At 36.2% G+C, this 15,958-nt stretch overlaps 1 long non-coding RNA gene across 3 annotated transcripts in view; it reads right to left on the reverse strand.

The window, feature by feature from the left end:
* LOC131383410 (uncharacterized) overlaps positions 1 to 15,958 on the reverse strand; it is a 110,786-nt gene that overhangs the window by 71,221 nt on the left and 23,607 nt on the right. The window contains exons 4-5 of one of the 3 annotated variants that reach the window (XR_009213412.1): positions 15,555 to 15,675; positions 11,407 to 11,532 (exon numbers count right to left, since the gene is read on the reverse strand). The exons of the other annotated variants lie outside the window; for them this stretch is intronic. This is a non-coding gene — a long non-coding RNA (uncharacterized LOC131383410). Of the gene's footprint in view, positions 1 to 11,406; positions 11,533 to 15,554; positions 15,676 to 15,958 lie in introns of those variants that run through there. 3 annotated transcript variants of the gene reach the window in all.

The following is a 15,958-nucleotide window of genomic DNA, read 5'->3' on the forward strand; positions in this document are numbered from 1 at the left end:
ACTGACTGCGTAGTAACAAACTATTAGACTATTTCTTACATTTAATATCTTGTCTTTTTTAACGAAGGGCAAACAATTACAGCATTTGTATGAAAATATACCATTAGCTAGAAGCAATGTTTGTACTATATACTTAGAAGTAAAGATGTGACTATGAAACATAGTGAATTGCATAGGTCTAGTAAGTCTGATGAGTCAGTTGCTTAATGAAAATGAATCGAATTGAGTAAAGCTCAAGTGTATCCACTGGAGTAAATGAATGTTCTAAATTCTGTAGAAAGCAACTGGAGTGTGTCACACAAACATCCAAAGAAAACAGGTGGTGATTTCAGATTTCCCAGGTGAGGATTACAATCAAGTTGCAATTGTGGATCTCTCCTGTGTAAGAGCAAATACGGATTGTTCTTTAAAGTCATGCTCTGCTGGTGTTCTGTTTGCTGCAGACACTGCCTTTTCAAGCGATGTCTCGTTTACAGGCAGATAAATTCATCCTTTTGCCAAGGACATTCGTAATTGTCAGAGCCTTTGCTGTTTTCTTTGATACTAGGGGTGAATCAGCTGTTTAACTAAACAGTGACTATACATGCTCACACATTTCTTCTTTCTTCTCCTAGCTTTCTTTCTTTCTTTCATGCTTTATGAAATGCCCCCTGCTAATCAAAGCCAAACAGTGCATAATGGACTTTCGTGAAAGCTGAAATGTATTCATTTCAAGTGTGGAGCATTTGAGCAAGCTGTGATTTAATCTTTGCTATTTGTTTTTCTTTATCAAGTGATTGGCAGGAGGAGGCAAGCACAATCCATTCTTCTGATTAATACACTGCCATGCACTTTGATTTCCTCCACATGAAGGTTACAAAGACTGCTGGTGCCATCGAGGAAAAGATGAGTTCTCATATAGGAAAATGTCAAATGCATCCTGTTTTGTGAAGATAGCTGAGGCTGTGAGGTTCAATGGAAGAATCAGGGGCTTTGGAGTCGGAGAGGCCTGGGAATAGATTCAGCTCACCAACTTATTTGCCTTAAACAGGTGCTTTACTACCTGGCATTACTCCATGGGGCACCCAACCCATCCTACCAGGATCCTTTACCCACCTAAATCCTACCAGAATAACATTTTTGAGTCAGTACCAGTCTACAGATAAGTCTTATAGTCATGTTTGGCAGCATTTTCTGTTTCTCCTGGCAGTAAGGTGATACGCGTCTTTCAATGAATAGGATTGGTTTTCAATTCAATGAAATATTATAATCCTTATGAATTTCCATTTAATCACAGAAAAACAAATTTAGCAGTTCTTACTTTCAGCAGTTGTGTTAAGCATTGACTCTGATGCATATATAAAGTAACTGGCAGATAATAGAAGTTCATTTATCATTAATCACAGTCTTTCATCATTTTTCTAGTGTAATCACTGCAAAGGTTGTGAATAATGAATTGTTATAAGAAGGAATTTTTCTGTATTTCCACAAATGGAAATGAGCTGTTTCATGGAATTAATGTGAGCTAATATCCAAAAATTTCCTTTCTTCTTTTAAATTACTCTTTAAGAGAAGGTAAGGGGACATTTAAAGGAAGGATATTTCTTTAATTTGTCAGTTTATTTTCCCTATGTACATAAAGTTATTGATTATAGTATTTCCAGAGCTCATAAGTCAATCAGACAATTATCATTTAATACATTATTGATAATATATTATAAAATAATATTAAGCAGTGACTGTGTTTCCTAAGGGCACATGACCACTAGTTGTGTCTTAAGCAATTGACAAAATAGATTCTCATTATCGTAATACTGAATTGTTATTGACTCCCATGGTCAAGCAATTTAACATTATGTACTCACTGTAACAGACTTAAAATGAGAAGAAGGACTTATTTAATTTGGGACTTAATGGCTAAAAGGTAACCTAAATTTGAAAATACTTCACATTGCCAGTCAGTGTCTTCACATTACGAAGGTCTATGGGTTGAATAGGGTGTTCAGGTATAAACATTTCTTTGAAGTTGAGATAAGGCAGATTGAATTATACACTTGTTGGAGTACTTGCAACGTGAACTTCTAAAGTTCATTTCAACTCCTGCTTATGTCTCACTTAAGCCCATATCTCCAAAACAATTAACCTCTTGAATGCAGAGAGCATGTCAGGGTGATTTTAGTTTATACATGGATAAAATAAGCACCTCTGTGATAAATGACTTATCTACTTTCTTAATTTTAAGTAGAAGCAATCCTTTATGTAATTCTAAATAAATTTTCAAATTCAAGAAATCTATGTCTAATATACTGGGATTAGGTTCTTCTAATATTTTTAATATTGGTGATAGTGATGCAACTAACAATTACTTCTTGGTAAAACATATATGGTTAGTAACAATACTATTTTTTTCTCAACTAGTGTGTCTGCTAAACATTTTTTAAGTGTTTGGAATCCTAAGTACAAATCCATTTTAAATATTAGGCTATATTTTCTGTATAACAGGGGATAAAACAAGAAGAGAAAGTATATACTTGGTAACAATAGTTGTCTTTAAAATCATAGGATTTTAGACTAGCTCTTTTAAAAAAAAAATGCCTCAAAATAGTGCATCTTAGTTTGAAAGCTTAATCCTAAATGAATGAATTACACAAGATGGCTACATAATTGGAAAAAAGAGGGTGAAAAAGGGGGGGAAGTAAACAGTTTCCTCCAAAACAAGCATTTAAATTAGGAAAAGATTACAAACAAAAACCCTAATCTAATTTATATTAATTACATAATTTACAGTTTTCTTTTTCCTATATCTTCTTTCTCCTCCATTTCTGCTTTTTCTCTTTCTTTCTCTCCCTTATTGCATTAGCTCTTTGTTTAGATTTGGAAATTTGCTGATTCTTTGTGAATATAATTTGTTCTTTTAATTCATGGGTGGCAGGTGGAACTCTTCAAAATAAGAATTAAATTGAGTCAAAACAGGTATTAAAGGGGGTTTAAATTGCTAGACAAATGTAGGATATTAACTGCCTTAAAATTCCGAACAGTTTATCTGGCAGCATAAATGTTTGAAATGTTAATGTGCTTGACTTTCCTCTTTTTTTTAAATCCCTTTCTTTTCTCTATTGCTTAATTTCTTTGATTTTTGTCTTTTATTTTGCATTCATTAGTTCAAGAGAAGGTTAGAGAAAAACAGAAGTCATCTCAACACTGGCTTGTTCAAATGCAAAATTAACCCCTTGGCCACCTTACGCACACACACACACACACACTCACGTCCATGTATATGTACATATACAGACATAGAACTTATCTCTATGGCATATGTACACCTTAGAAAAGTAAAAATCTCACGTGAAGAGTCTAATGTTCCTTATTTCTATTTTGTAGTAGAAAAGAATCAGTGGAAGTAAAGAAAAATAAGTACATTTTGTTCACAAGTCTGGTACTCATGGTGATTGACAAGATTTCAAATAAAGGGTACTGCATTTTAGATTGACTGCTATCCCTACAATGTTAGAAAATGATAAGGAAATGGCCACATCCCAATGGATAAGCCAATGTATAGAGAATGCATAACTCTCAGAAGTAACTGATAGTAAGATAAATCTGAAAAAGATTCCAAAAAATACTGGATCTGAAATAGTACAAACAATGCTTGAAGTTGGTTAAGGAGTTACTAGTTACTTGTGAGAAGGAAGTTTGCTAATGCACACAACTTGATTTAGTGGTTTCATTCTGTGATATATATACCACAGAAAAATCCTTGTCCAATGTACAAAATTGTTCCAAGTAAAATAGTAGATAATAAAATTAACCTGGAAAATGATGCTTAAAAATTAATGAATAAATAAGTTGTGGACTATCACCAGAATGTAACATTAGGCAGCAATCAAAATAAATGAACACAGTTGCATAACTTAAATTAACAAGTACAATATTTAGCTAAAGATTATATAATAGAAGAATATATCATTTAACCTTTAATATACATTTCAAAAACTAGCAAAATGAAAAATATATTGTAAAATATATTGATTATATATTTATATGTACATATATGTGGAGTTTATGTGTATACATAGATAATATATGTAGTAAAAATGAAAATAAAAGCAAAAAAATTACAGCAATCTTTTTATTTTTTGAGACGGAGTGCAGTGGTGCAATCTTGGCTCACTGCAACCTCTGCCTCCCAAGTTCGAGCAATTCTCCTGCCTCAGCCTCCCTAGTAGCCAAGATTACAGGCCTGTGCCACCACACCCGACTAATTTCTTTTTTTATTTTTAGTAGAGACAGGGTTTCACCATGTTGGCCAGGCTGGTCTTGAACTCCCGACTTCAGGTGATCCGCCCGCCTCGGCTTCCCAAAGTGCTGGGATTACAGGCATAAACCACCATCCCTGGCCGACAGCAAAACTTTTAAGACCTCTAGAGAGCAAAGCAAGGAACACCAGTGTATTTCAAAGGTAAGTGAAATTCTCAAATTATTAATGTAGTTACTGAAAGTTGGAATTTGTGTTAGTAATTATTTTAGCTATCATATATATTACATATATTTTCGCATGCATGAAATGTAAGAAATATTTTAAAATAGAAATAAAAAAATAAGTAACATAAACTCCTTTAAAAATAAATATGATTGTGCGTAGTCATTTGCCCTTTATGGAAATAAAAATTGGAGTAACCTCTTCAAAAACAATTTGTCAGCATTTATATAAGAAATTCAAAATGTGTATACCATTTGCCCCAGCATACCACTTCCAGAAATTTCCCCTAAAAATATACTTATGGGTGTGTGCAAGGTCACAGTTATAAGGATGCTTTACTTCCTGTACTGTGATTTATGTTACAGAAATTATGGCTAAAGCAAACGTTTGACAATTAGGGAACAATAATATAAATAAGGGTATGTCCACAAAATAAATTATGCCATAATTATTCTAAACAAATAAAATAATGCTGCATGTCACTATTGTCCATTTCAATGTCCACATTCTTTTCAAAGTTTTCACAGCATATTTAGTGCTCAAAGATGTTCCCTTTACATTTTTGTCAGTTCTTTCAAAAACTTTTTTCAATTATAAAAGCTTTTATTATTTTTACCAAGTTAATTTTAAATTTTGCTTTGTTTTAACTGACAAAATATTGTATATATTTATTGCACAAAAATATAGTTTTAAAATATGTATACATTTTGCAATGGCTAAATTGAGCTAATTAACATATACATTACCTCACATAACTATTGATCGTGGTGAGAAAACTTAAAATCTACTCTCTTAGCAATTTTCAAGAGTATGATACATGTTATTAATGATAGTCATTATAGTTATTTATACAATAGATCACTTGATCTTATTCTTCTTCACTAATGGAAATTATGTATTATTTGACCATCTCCCCCAAAAGACAGGTACAAGCATTCCTTGTTTGTACTTAAGTACTTATATATTTTTTATATACTGGGGGCATATATAATGCCAATTATATGTCTTCTATTTGTTTCAATTTATAATTTAATTTCTGTATATACATTTAAAACTTCTATTTAAAACACACTTCAAATATAATTGCTTATTTTTATCACATATAGTAGGAATTACAAATAACGTATCATAAATTTTTTTAAGTGACTGAAAGGCACTGATGAACTTTGGCTTGTGAGCATCCTAAAAAATAATGCAATGCAATATCTCTTTACACCTTTGTAATAGGCATGCCTGAGAAAGCTGGGTAATGCAGAGAGCTGGTTGTATGCAAGACAGGAAATCACTCCCACACTTCGGGTGGGTGGGTGAACTAGTGCAGTCCATTTGTAGATCAATTTGGAAAAGTCTAGTCAAATAAATATATGACCCAAACCTTCAACTCCTGGAAGTAGGAGCCAAAGGAATGTCTACATATAGAGGATTGTATTACACAATATTCGGGAGTTGGAAGTGATATGTGTTCATGGCTGGGTAGGGCATAGCAAAATGTGGTAAGAGCACAACGTGAGGCACTTGGCTATAGGTAGAATCAGTAAACTACATAAAGACATAGATAGACATGCACTAAGTATGCAAACAAAAAGTAGATTAATCTTAGAATTTTAGAGCAGAGTAAAAAGAATTGAATAAAAATCATAAAAAAATGTACATTTCCACTTTCCTTCTAACTCAGGTCCCAGATTAAGCTGCTTTAACAATGAGACCCAAATATTTGTTTGATATGCCCAAGGTTACCACAGTTACTATATTCTTTATTGATCTATTTTTATACAATCTGCATGCTAGCTAAGCATGGTTTTTAACTTTGTAAATGGTTGTTAAAGGAAGTGAAAGAAGCAGGAGGAGTAGAAAGGAGGATACGAAGAAGGAAAAGAGGAAGTAGAGAAGGAGGGGAGAGAGACTGTAAGTCTGAGACATTTACTATCTGAAACTCTAAGAAAAAATCTTGGCTGGTCTTTGCTATTAACGGCCATTCAGGGACCCATCTCCTTTGTCTTACTGCTGAGGGTTTCTCAATCTTCAGCAAGCATCAATATCACCTATAAGGTTTAAATCAGATTGCGGGCCCCATCTCTGAATTTCTGACTAAGTACACAGCCAGAGAATTCACAATGTTGAAACTAAGTTTCTGAGGTGAGACTGATGCTGTGTGCCTGGGAAGAACACTCTGAGGACCAGTGCCTTGGAGCATTGCTGTTTACTTGCCTACTTGAAACCACATTACTCCCACATCTGGGTAGCACAGAGTAGGAAGTAAGAGAAACAACACATTTAGTATTCTGAGGCTCAGACCTGGAAGTGTTTCACATCACCTTGCTTTCATTCCACATGGACACACCAAACTGCAGAAAATTCTGAATAATGTAATTTATGATTCTATTACTATTGAATAAGGGGATGATGAATTTGAGTAGAAAATTAGCAATCTCTGCTACTGTAGTATTTACATAAATTAAAAGTGCATGAAGTAAAAAATGCCCTTTATGAAAGAATATATGAAAACAAAAACATGCATATTAAATCATAAAATTGATTGCCTCTGTGGGAAGGCAAATGTGTGCTCGTGTGTGTGTGTGTGTGTGTGTGCATGTAATCTTTCACAGACCAATTAATAATGTAAACTGAGTAAAATAATTAATTCAATTCTCTGCACTTGAGGTTAAAATAAAAAATCAGGGCCAGGCACTGTGGCTCACTCCTGTAATCCCAGCATTTTGAGAGGCCGAGCGGGGTAGATCACTTGAGGCCAGGAATTCGAGACCAGCCTGGCCAACGTGACAAAACCCCGTCTTTACTAAAAACACAAAAATTGGCCAGGAGTGGTGGTACATGCTTGTAGTCTCAGTTACTCATGAGGCTGAGGCATAAACCAGGGAGGCACAGGTTGCAGTGAGCTGAGATCATGCCACTGCACTCCAACATGGGTGAAAGAGCCAGATTTTGTCTCAGAAATAAATAAAATAAAATAAAATATCAGTCATCCTACAAATAAGCATATATTTACTTCAGAAAAATACATATAAATTTTTCTTGGAAATTTAATTTATTTTTACACATTGATTACAACTTATTTACCCAAGTTTTTGAGTAATTATAGTACTTAATTTATTTAAAATTAGAAGACCCTGCCATGAGCAACACGAGAAGCAAAGGCTGAATCGGTGCTTATTCAGACTTATTAAAAATGAAAATTAAAATGATTTGCTACTACAGCTCTTTGTCATAGAAAAAACAAAAGCCCATCTTGGTTCAAAGCCTATGATATTGAAAAGCTTCAGAAGATTTGACAATTTCTCATCACTAAGAAATATAATAATAATAACGTAGCTGACATTTACCAAAAGCTTATAGTACAATGAGCATGCTGTACTGAGTTTTGCATGTACCTGCTCATTTAATAATTGAAATGACTGAATGAGATAGGTACTACTACAATCACGACTTTATGTACCAGGAAACTGAAGTACACACAATAAAATAAGCAAGATCACTAGTTAGTATCTAAGAGCCAGGTTTGAAACTTCTGTCGTCCGTCTTTCTGAGCCTGCATGTTTCAGCCACTACCTTAAACTTTCTCTTTGTAGAAAGAGAACATTGTTAAACACTGTAATAATGAGGGAGCAACACACACACCCAGTGTGTGCACAAACACACAGAACATCATTAGTACATGAAATAAAATGTTTTGCTGTGATGTTTTCAGAGAAAGATAGGATAAAGTCACAGTCACAGAATTAGTAAGAATAGCTTCTACATTCTTCCTAGTCCTAAAATAAGCTCTGCTCTTCTGTGATGTACTAAGATAGAAAGAACTGTTGTTTAAATAGTGGAAATAATGTTATCTCTGTTGGTCAGAGGTGGCCGAATGACTTCTTTGAAGGTAAAACCTTGAAAATGAAGTTAAGTTCCTCAGAGATGAATTGACAGGTACTAATATCTGTTTGTATTTTCCACATTTTGAAGAGGAAAAGAGTGTTGGTGCTTTCTTATCTCTAAGGGGAGGAGAGGTTGATGGTGATTATTTCAATTCAGGGTTGGTGAACTACTGCCCTCTGGCCAAATCGGCCTAGCTGCCTATATATGCAAATGAAGCTATATTGGACTCCAAGCACACTCAGAATTTAGATAGCAGGTATAGTTGATTTCCTGTGACTACAGTGTAGGGATTTTTCCTCAACCCCCGAAAGTTCAGATTTGGAACAGACTCTTATTACAGAAGACAGATTAACAAGAGAAAAAGAAACAAGTGGCTGGGCACGGTGGCTCACACCTGTAATCCCAGCATTTTGGGAGGCCGAGGTGGGTGGATCACGAGGTCAGGAGAATGAGACCATCCTGGCTAACATGGTGAAACCCTGTCTCTACTAAAATACAAAAAATTAGCTGGGCGTGGTGGCAGGCACCTATAGTCCCAGCTACTCGGGAGGCTGAGGCAGAAGAATGGTGTGAACTTGGGAGGCGGGGCTTGCAGTGAGCCAAGATCGTGCCACTGCACTCCAGCCTGGGTGACAGAGCAAGACTCCGTCTCAAAAACAAACAAACAAACAAAGTACAGTAACACATATATTTCATATACACATGGGAGACACTCAGACAATGAGTAGTTTTAAAAAGGTGGCTTTGAATTCTAACTTATATAGCATCTTCAACAATGAATAGTAAATTTTTACAGAAGTAATAAGACAAAGGAAGAGGACTTTGAGTTTCCACAGGTGGTCACTTTGGGGAAGGGTAAATAAATGGCAGATAAAGACTGCTTAGCAAAGCCTGTTGAGGTATATTCCTCTGGTACCATCTCCGGGTCCATAAGGGTCTACAGGTGTCATCACTGGTTAATTTTTGCTCTCCTTGGTTGAAGGGGGAAGGATACCTTTTCTTTGTAATTCTGTGTTCTGCTTTTAGGTAAATAGGGGAAGGACAGAAGCTTTCCTGAATCTGCTTCTTCTTAATTTCTTCAGCTCAACAGTCCTTCATATTTGGGGGCAGCATATTCTAGTCTCCCACAATGGCAGGGTTGAAAGGCCTTCAAGACCAGATATATTTACTACATCAATGATTAGGAAAAAATTGCTAAACTGTATTTTAATTCAACAAAAGCAACTTGCCAAGACGAGGTTTGGGGAGCTCAAGTTTAAATCAGTCAGTGCTGACTAATGACACTCTCCTAGCCAATTGGATTAGGTTGAGAATGGGCATGTGACCTAATTCAGACAATGAGGCAAGAGGAGAGATTTTCAAAGTGTGTATGGAAAATATTTTCTCTAGCAGCATGTATCAAAATGAATAGTGTCATTCCCAAATTATTGCTTGTCTGGAACTCAGAATATAATCTTAATTGGAAGTAGAATTTATGCAGATGTAATTAGTTAAATATGTTTGTAATAATATCCTCCTGGGTTTAGGGTGGGCCTTAAATTCAATGACTTGTGTCTTTATAAGAATAGGAGATAGCACAGAGACATACAGAGCAACGGTGTCAAAGCAAAAATTGCAGTGGTCAAAGTTAAGCGGGTGAGAAAGATTTTATTTGATTATATTACAGTAGGGTAGAGAGGCTGAAACTCAGGCTGAGATCAAATCCACTGACAAAAATGGCAGATATTTTAAGAGCCGGAGTGAGGGGATTCTAGGCCATATGTTTTTGTTAATTAGCTTTACCCAAAGGAAAATAAACTTTCTCATCCTATCTTCTTGAAAATAAACTTCCTCATCCTACCAATCTTCTTGACAGAAGGTAGTTTTACTACTTGGAGCAAGGTGCTCACTTTAGTTAGGCTCCTACTCTCCCAGATAGACCGATTTTCCTTGATAATTACATTTCAAAATATGGCTCTCAAGTATTTGAGAAAGATAACTCAGGATTTTAAAACTGTCTAGTGACTTCGAAAAAGATTTATATGTCAAAGAGGCAGAGAACAAATTTGCAATTGCATGTTTTCTAAAGTAAATGCTCTAAGAAAAGGGAGGAAGAGCAACCTCCCTGGTTAGGTCACCTGGATTCTGTAGGGGCCAGGGTAGGAGGGAGGTGAGGTCTTAGAGAGAAAGAAGACTGTCTAAGATTTATTAAAGCTGAGGGAAACCTTAAGGCTGCCTTGAGCAAAGCCCATGTGTTGGCAGAGATAGGATTTATGCTGCCACAAACTAAGGATGCCAGGACCTACAAGAGGCATGGGAAGAATACTTCCTTAGAGCCTTCATGGGAAGCATGGCACTGCCAGAAACTTGATTTGGGCTTCTGGATGCTTGATTTGGGCTTCTGTGAGAGAATGCATTTCTGAAATTTTAAACCACCCAGTTTGTTGTGATAGGTGATGGCAGTCATAGAATATGAATATACTATAGGCCATAAGTCTTCTTTCTCCCTGTGTTTGGATATAGCCCTGGGAGTAATTGGTAAAAATCTTACATTGGGATTAATTACACCCACTGTGGAAACCTGAGAATTGAGAAAAATTGTCCTAGTAATATCGATGAAATGCAAAATCAAGTCAATATACATTGAGCCTCTATTTATCCATCTTGTTTTGTGAAGCAATAAATGCCATTTAGGCTGATGCAGTTTTGAGAAGGAATCCTGTTACTTGCAAACAAAAACATCTTAATTGGTGTATGCACTGCATAACTCGGGAGAGCAGCCCCACATAGATTATAATGTGAATGGCACTTTCTGGAATTATTCAAAGCTGCAGTTCTACCTACTTCCTTATGGTCATTTTGTGTCCTTCAACATTATACCAAGCAAAGCAGTTTGAATGCTCTGTGAGTCTCGGGGTTACCACTAATACCTTTTGGGAGATATACTGCGAGAATTAAATAGCAGCATATATGAATTATTTTGTAAATTACTTCATCTTTTAGAAATTTTAATTTGTAAAATGTATATAATAATATGTACTTTGCATAGTTATAATGATTACATGTGAAAGGAAAAATAAAATCACACATTATGTCACACATTAAAAAGTAATAGATTTACTAAGAATCTAAAATTTGCTGGTGCTGTTACTATGACGATGACCACAGCAGTTTCTCCTCCTCCTCTTACTGAAGTTATAAAATCACTGCAGGCTCTACAAACAAAAGAGGCTATAGTTGTATAAAAGAACACATCTGTAGCATAGCACTTTATTCACTTCAATACTGTAATCATCAAATCTGAGTACAAAACACATTTATACATTTTTTGATGAAAAGTATGCTTAGAAAAAAGCTAATATGTAATAAGTGGGCAAATGTGACCTTGAGAAAGCAAATAATGAACTAATATCAATTTAATCATATTTAAGAGGAGCAAATGGAAAATCTTACTGTTACAAAATAATGCACAATTTCGGAGGAATTACAATACTTGATTTATTGGCCTATTAGACACTATACAAATGAAGCCAATAAAGAAGAGACTGGACTAAAAATTGACAAATAGATCAAACAAAGTAAATATACAGCTCAGAAATTGACCCACCTGTGTAACATAAAAATAAAATTCTAACCAATCACCCAAACTGACTAAATGGACCCCTTCTTGGCCAAGGAGATTGCAAAACAACTTGTAAACCAAAATTAAAATTCTAAGACTCCCCAACCATCTGAATGGATGCCTCTCAGGCAAGAGCATTCCAAAGTTAACCTGAAAATCTAGTTCACGCCATGATGGGAAGTGGGGGATGGACATGCCTCATTACCGTTAACATCAAGACAGACCTTGATAAGACTGATAGAACAGCCTCTTTTAAGTCTGATAAGAAACGTTTACAATCTATTCTCTCTGAAGCCTGCTAACTGGAGGCTTCATCTGCACGATGAAACGTTGATCTCCACAACCCCTTATCATAACCCAGGCATTCCTTTCTATTGATTCCAGGTCTTTAGATAATAACTCAACCAATTGCCAATCAGAAAATCTTTGAATCTGACTATGACCTGGAAGCCTCCCACCCCACCCATCACTTCCTGTTGTCTTGCTCTTCTGGATAAAATCAATGTACATCTTACATGTATCCATTGATGTCTTATGTTTCCCTAAAATGAATAAAACCAAATTGTAGCCTGACCACATTGGGCACAAGTCCCATGTCATCAGGATGAGGCTGTGTCACAGGCATGTTCTTAACCTTGGCAAAATAAACTTCTAGATTGATTCAGACTTACCTCATATCCCCTTGGTTTACAAAGCTTAAAAACAGAATTCTCAGTCATGATGGGAAGGGAAGTTGGACATGCCTCATTATACCCCCTCCCTTTTGAAGTTTAAACACAACAACTGACCAGCAATAATGTTAAACTAGAGATTATAATACTGACAAAATAGACTCTTTGGGGCAATAAGATACCAAATTATAAAGAAGACCTAAGGTCCTGCCAGGCAAAAGTTAAGTCACACCTGCAGGCCATCTAGCTTGCTAAATAGCATCTTTATCTTAACTAAAACATTTGTTTCTGTTGATTCCAAGTTTTAGGCACAGCCTTATTCCTTTAACCAATTGCAATAAATGAATCTCTGAATCCACCTATAGCCTATAAGCCCTCATTTCAAGGTATTCCTCCTTTTGGGGCCAAACTAATTACACCTTCTTTTTGATTTTTGTCTTTGTCCGTAATTCCTGCCTGCCGAAAAGATGTTAAACCAAACCATGATCTGACCACCTCAGGGCCACTTACTCAAAGCTTCTTGAGTTTGTGTTTTCTCTGGGTCTTGGTCATGCATATTGACTCAGAATAAAGCTCTTTAAAATATTTTACAGAGTTTGGTTTTTCTGTTAACACATACATGCATTCATATGACACTTTAAAAATGAGACAAAGTGGCCAGGTGCGGTGGCTCACGCTTGTAATCCCAGCACTTTGGGAGGCCGAGACGGGCGGATCCCGAGGTCAGGAGATCGAGACCACAGTGAAACCCCGTCTCTACTAAAAATACAAAAAATTAGCCGGGCGTGGTGGCGGGCGCCTGTAGTCCCAGCTACTCGGAGAGGCTGAGGCAGGAGAATGGCGTGAACCCGGGAGGCGGAGCTTGCAGTGAGCCGAGATTGCGCCACTGCACTCCAGCCTGGGCGACAGAGCGAGACTCCACCTCAAAAAAAAAAAAAAAATGAGACAAAGTAATCCAATGGGGATAGGATGCTTTTTCAACCAACGGTGTTGGAATGTCTCAAATCCATATGAAAAAAAATACTCTATTTCACTTTATACACCAAATTTAATTCAAAATGAAGCATAGATCCAAATGCAAATGCTAAAATTATAAAACTTCAGAGAAAAGCACAGAAGATATCTGGTCATGGCAATAGGTGAAGGTTTCTTATATTAGTCGTGGAAAGCAGCACTCAAAAAGGACAAAATAGTTAAATTAGGCTTCATTAATATTAAAATATCTGTTTATTGCCAGGCACAGTGGCTCACGCCTGTAATCCCAACACTTTGGGAGGCTGAGGCGGGTGGATCACCTGAGGTTGAGTTCAAGACCAGCCTGGCCAACATGTTGAAACCCCATCTCTTCTAAAAACTACAAAAATTAGCAGGCACCTGTAATCTCAGCTACTCAGGAGGCTGAGGCAGGAGAATCGCTTGAATCCAGGAGGCAGAGGTTGCAGTGAGCAGTCCAGCCTGGACAACAGAGTAAGACTCCATCTCAAAAAAAAAAAATTGTTTATTAAAAGATCCAATTAGGAAAAAGATTTGGCAAGATACAAACTGGAAGAAAATTTTTAGAAAACACGTATGGCTTAAAAGCATACATTTAAGAAATAACTGATAGCCATAATATGTAAAAAAATCATTTTCACTAAGTGATAAACAGATAAACTACCAAATGTTAAAAAAAAGAGTTGAATAGAAACTTCACAAAGCAAATAAGATACATAGATACAAAAGGCCAAGAAGCACATGAAAAAATTTTAATATCTTCAGGCATCAGGAAAATACAAATTATAGTCACAAAATAATATTAGCCCACATCCACCAGAAGAAAAAAAAAAAAAAAACTCATGGCACTTTTTTTTTTTTGCTATTTAGTGGACTCTTTGTGAAACAATGCAGGAATGTAAAATACATAGCCCCTTTGGAAAAAAGTTCTGCCAACATTCTTTAAAACTAATTATTGTTGTTCCTAGTACAATGCAAAGAATTGATAGAAATGTAAAATGTATAGCCACTGTGGGAAAAAAAGCTCTGCTCAATTTCCTTTAAAGCTAATTGTATATTTACTCTACGTTCCAGAAATTTTATTCCTTGGCATTTAGCCAATGAAAATGAAAACATATTTTTATAAAAAGAATTTGTAATAAAATTCAAAGCAACTTTATTTTTAAAAAGACAAAAAAACCCCACAAATTTTAACTATGCATTGTAGAAGAATGGATAAGTAAGATGAATTAATTTATGATGTGAGATATGGTAAATAGACATGCAATAAAGCATCTATAACAAAAATATCTTGATGGTAGTTACATGGGTTTTCATTTTTAAATTCTTTGTTTATTTATTTATTCATTTTTTAAGATAGAGTCTCACTCTGTCACCCAGGCTGGAGTGCAATGGCTTGATCTCGGCTCATTGCGACCTCCACTTCCCAGGTTCAAGTGATTCTCCTGCCTCAGCCTCCCAACTAGCTGGGATTACAGGTGCCCGCCACCGCGCCCGGCTAATTTTTTGTATTTTTTTAGTAGAGACGGGGTTTCACCGTGGTCTCGATCTCCTGACCTCGTGATCCGCCCGCCTCGGCCTCCCAAAGTGCTGGGATTACAAGTGTGAGCCACCGCGCCCGGCCGGAATAGCCCACTTCTAATAGCCACATATAACATGCAAAATTGGAACACTCCAAAGGATGATCTTGTGAGTTGGATGGGTGAGGGGTAAGGAAGGGTCACTGATAAACAGGACCAATGGCTTTGTAAAAGGTCCTTAGTGAAATCATAAAGCAGCTTACAGCGGTGGGTGGGTGGCATAAATGGAAGAGGTCAATAAAATAGAGCACCTAGAAGTTTAGCATGCTCATTTGGGGGAAGCAACATATTAAATCATCTTCAGCTGCAGTGTAGAGGAACAAGAAAGATAGTTAAGTATTAATTTCACAAATATGGATAAAAGTATTCACATGTATAGTTACTGTAAAATATATATGTTGCTCTTTCCTTCACTCAAATGTTAAGAAGGTTCTTTGGGTGTCCTGCTTGGCACCTGGGTGTTTGCCTTTCACATTTGTGGGTTGAATGCCTCTGTGAAATGGAAGAAGTTTAAAGAGGTTACATTGATTTTCATTAGTAAGATTCTTTTTTTCTCCCCAAATCCACCAATTGCTTCTAATTTCACTTACATAAAGTCTAAAGCCTCGAAATACCTACAGAGATCTGGTCTCTGTGAGTGATCTCGCTCACCTCATTTCTTGCTGCTTTTCTTCTCACCTACTGCATTACAACAAATAGTCTCCTTGCCACTCCTGGAGAAATGGAAGGCCTTCTGCTGCCTTGGAAACTTTTCATTTACTGCTCCCTTCACCTG

This window comes from Hylobates moloch, unplaced genomic scaffold (genome assembly GCF_009828535.3).
Source record: "Hylobates moloch isolate HMO894 unplaced genomic scaffold, HMol_V3 SCAFFOLD_4, whole genome shotgun sequence".
In the NCBI taxonomy this organism is placed as follows: Eukaryota; Metazoa; Chordata; class Mammalia; order Primates; family Hylobatidae; genus Hylobates; species Hylobates moloch.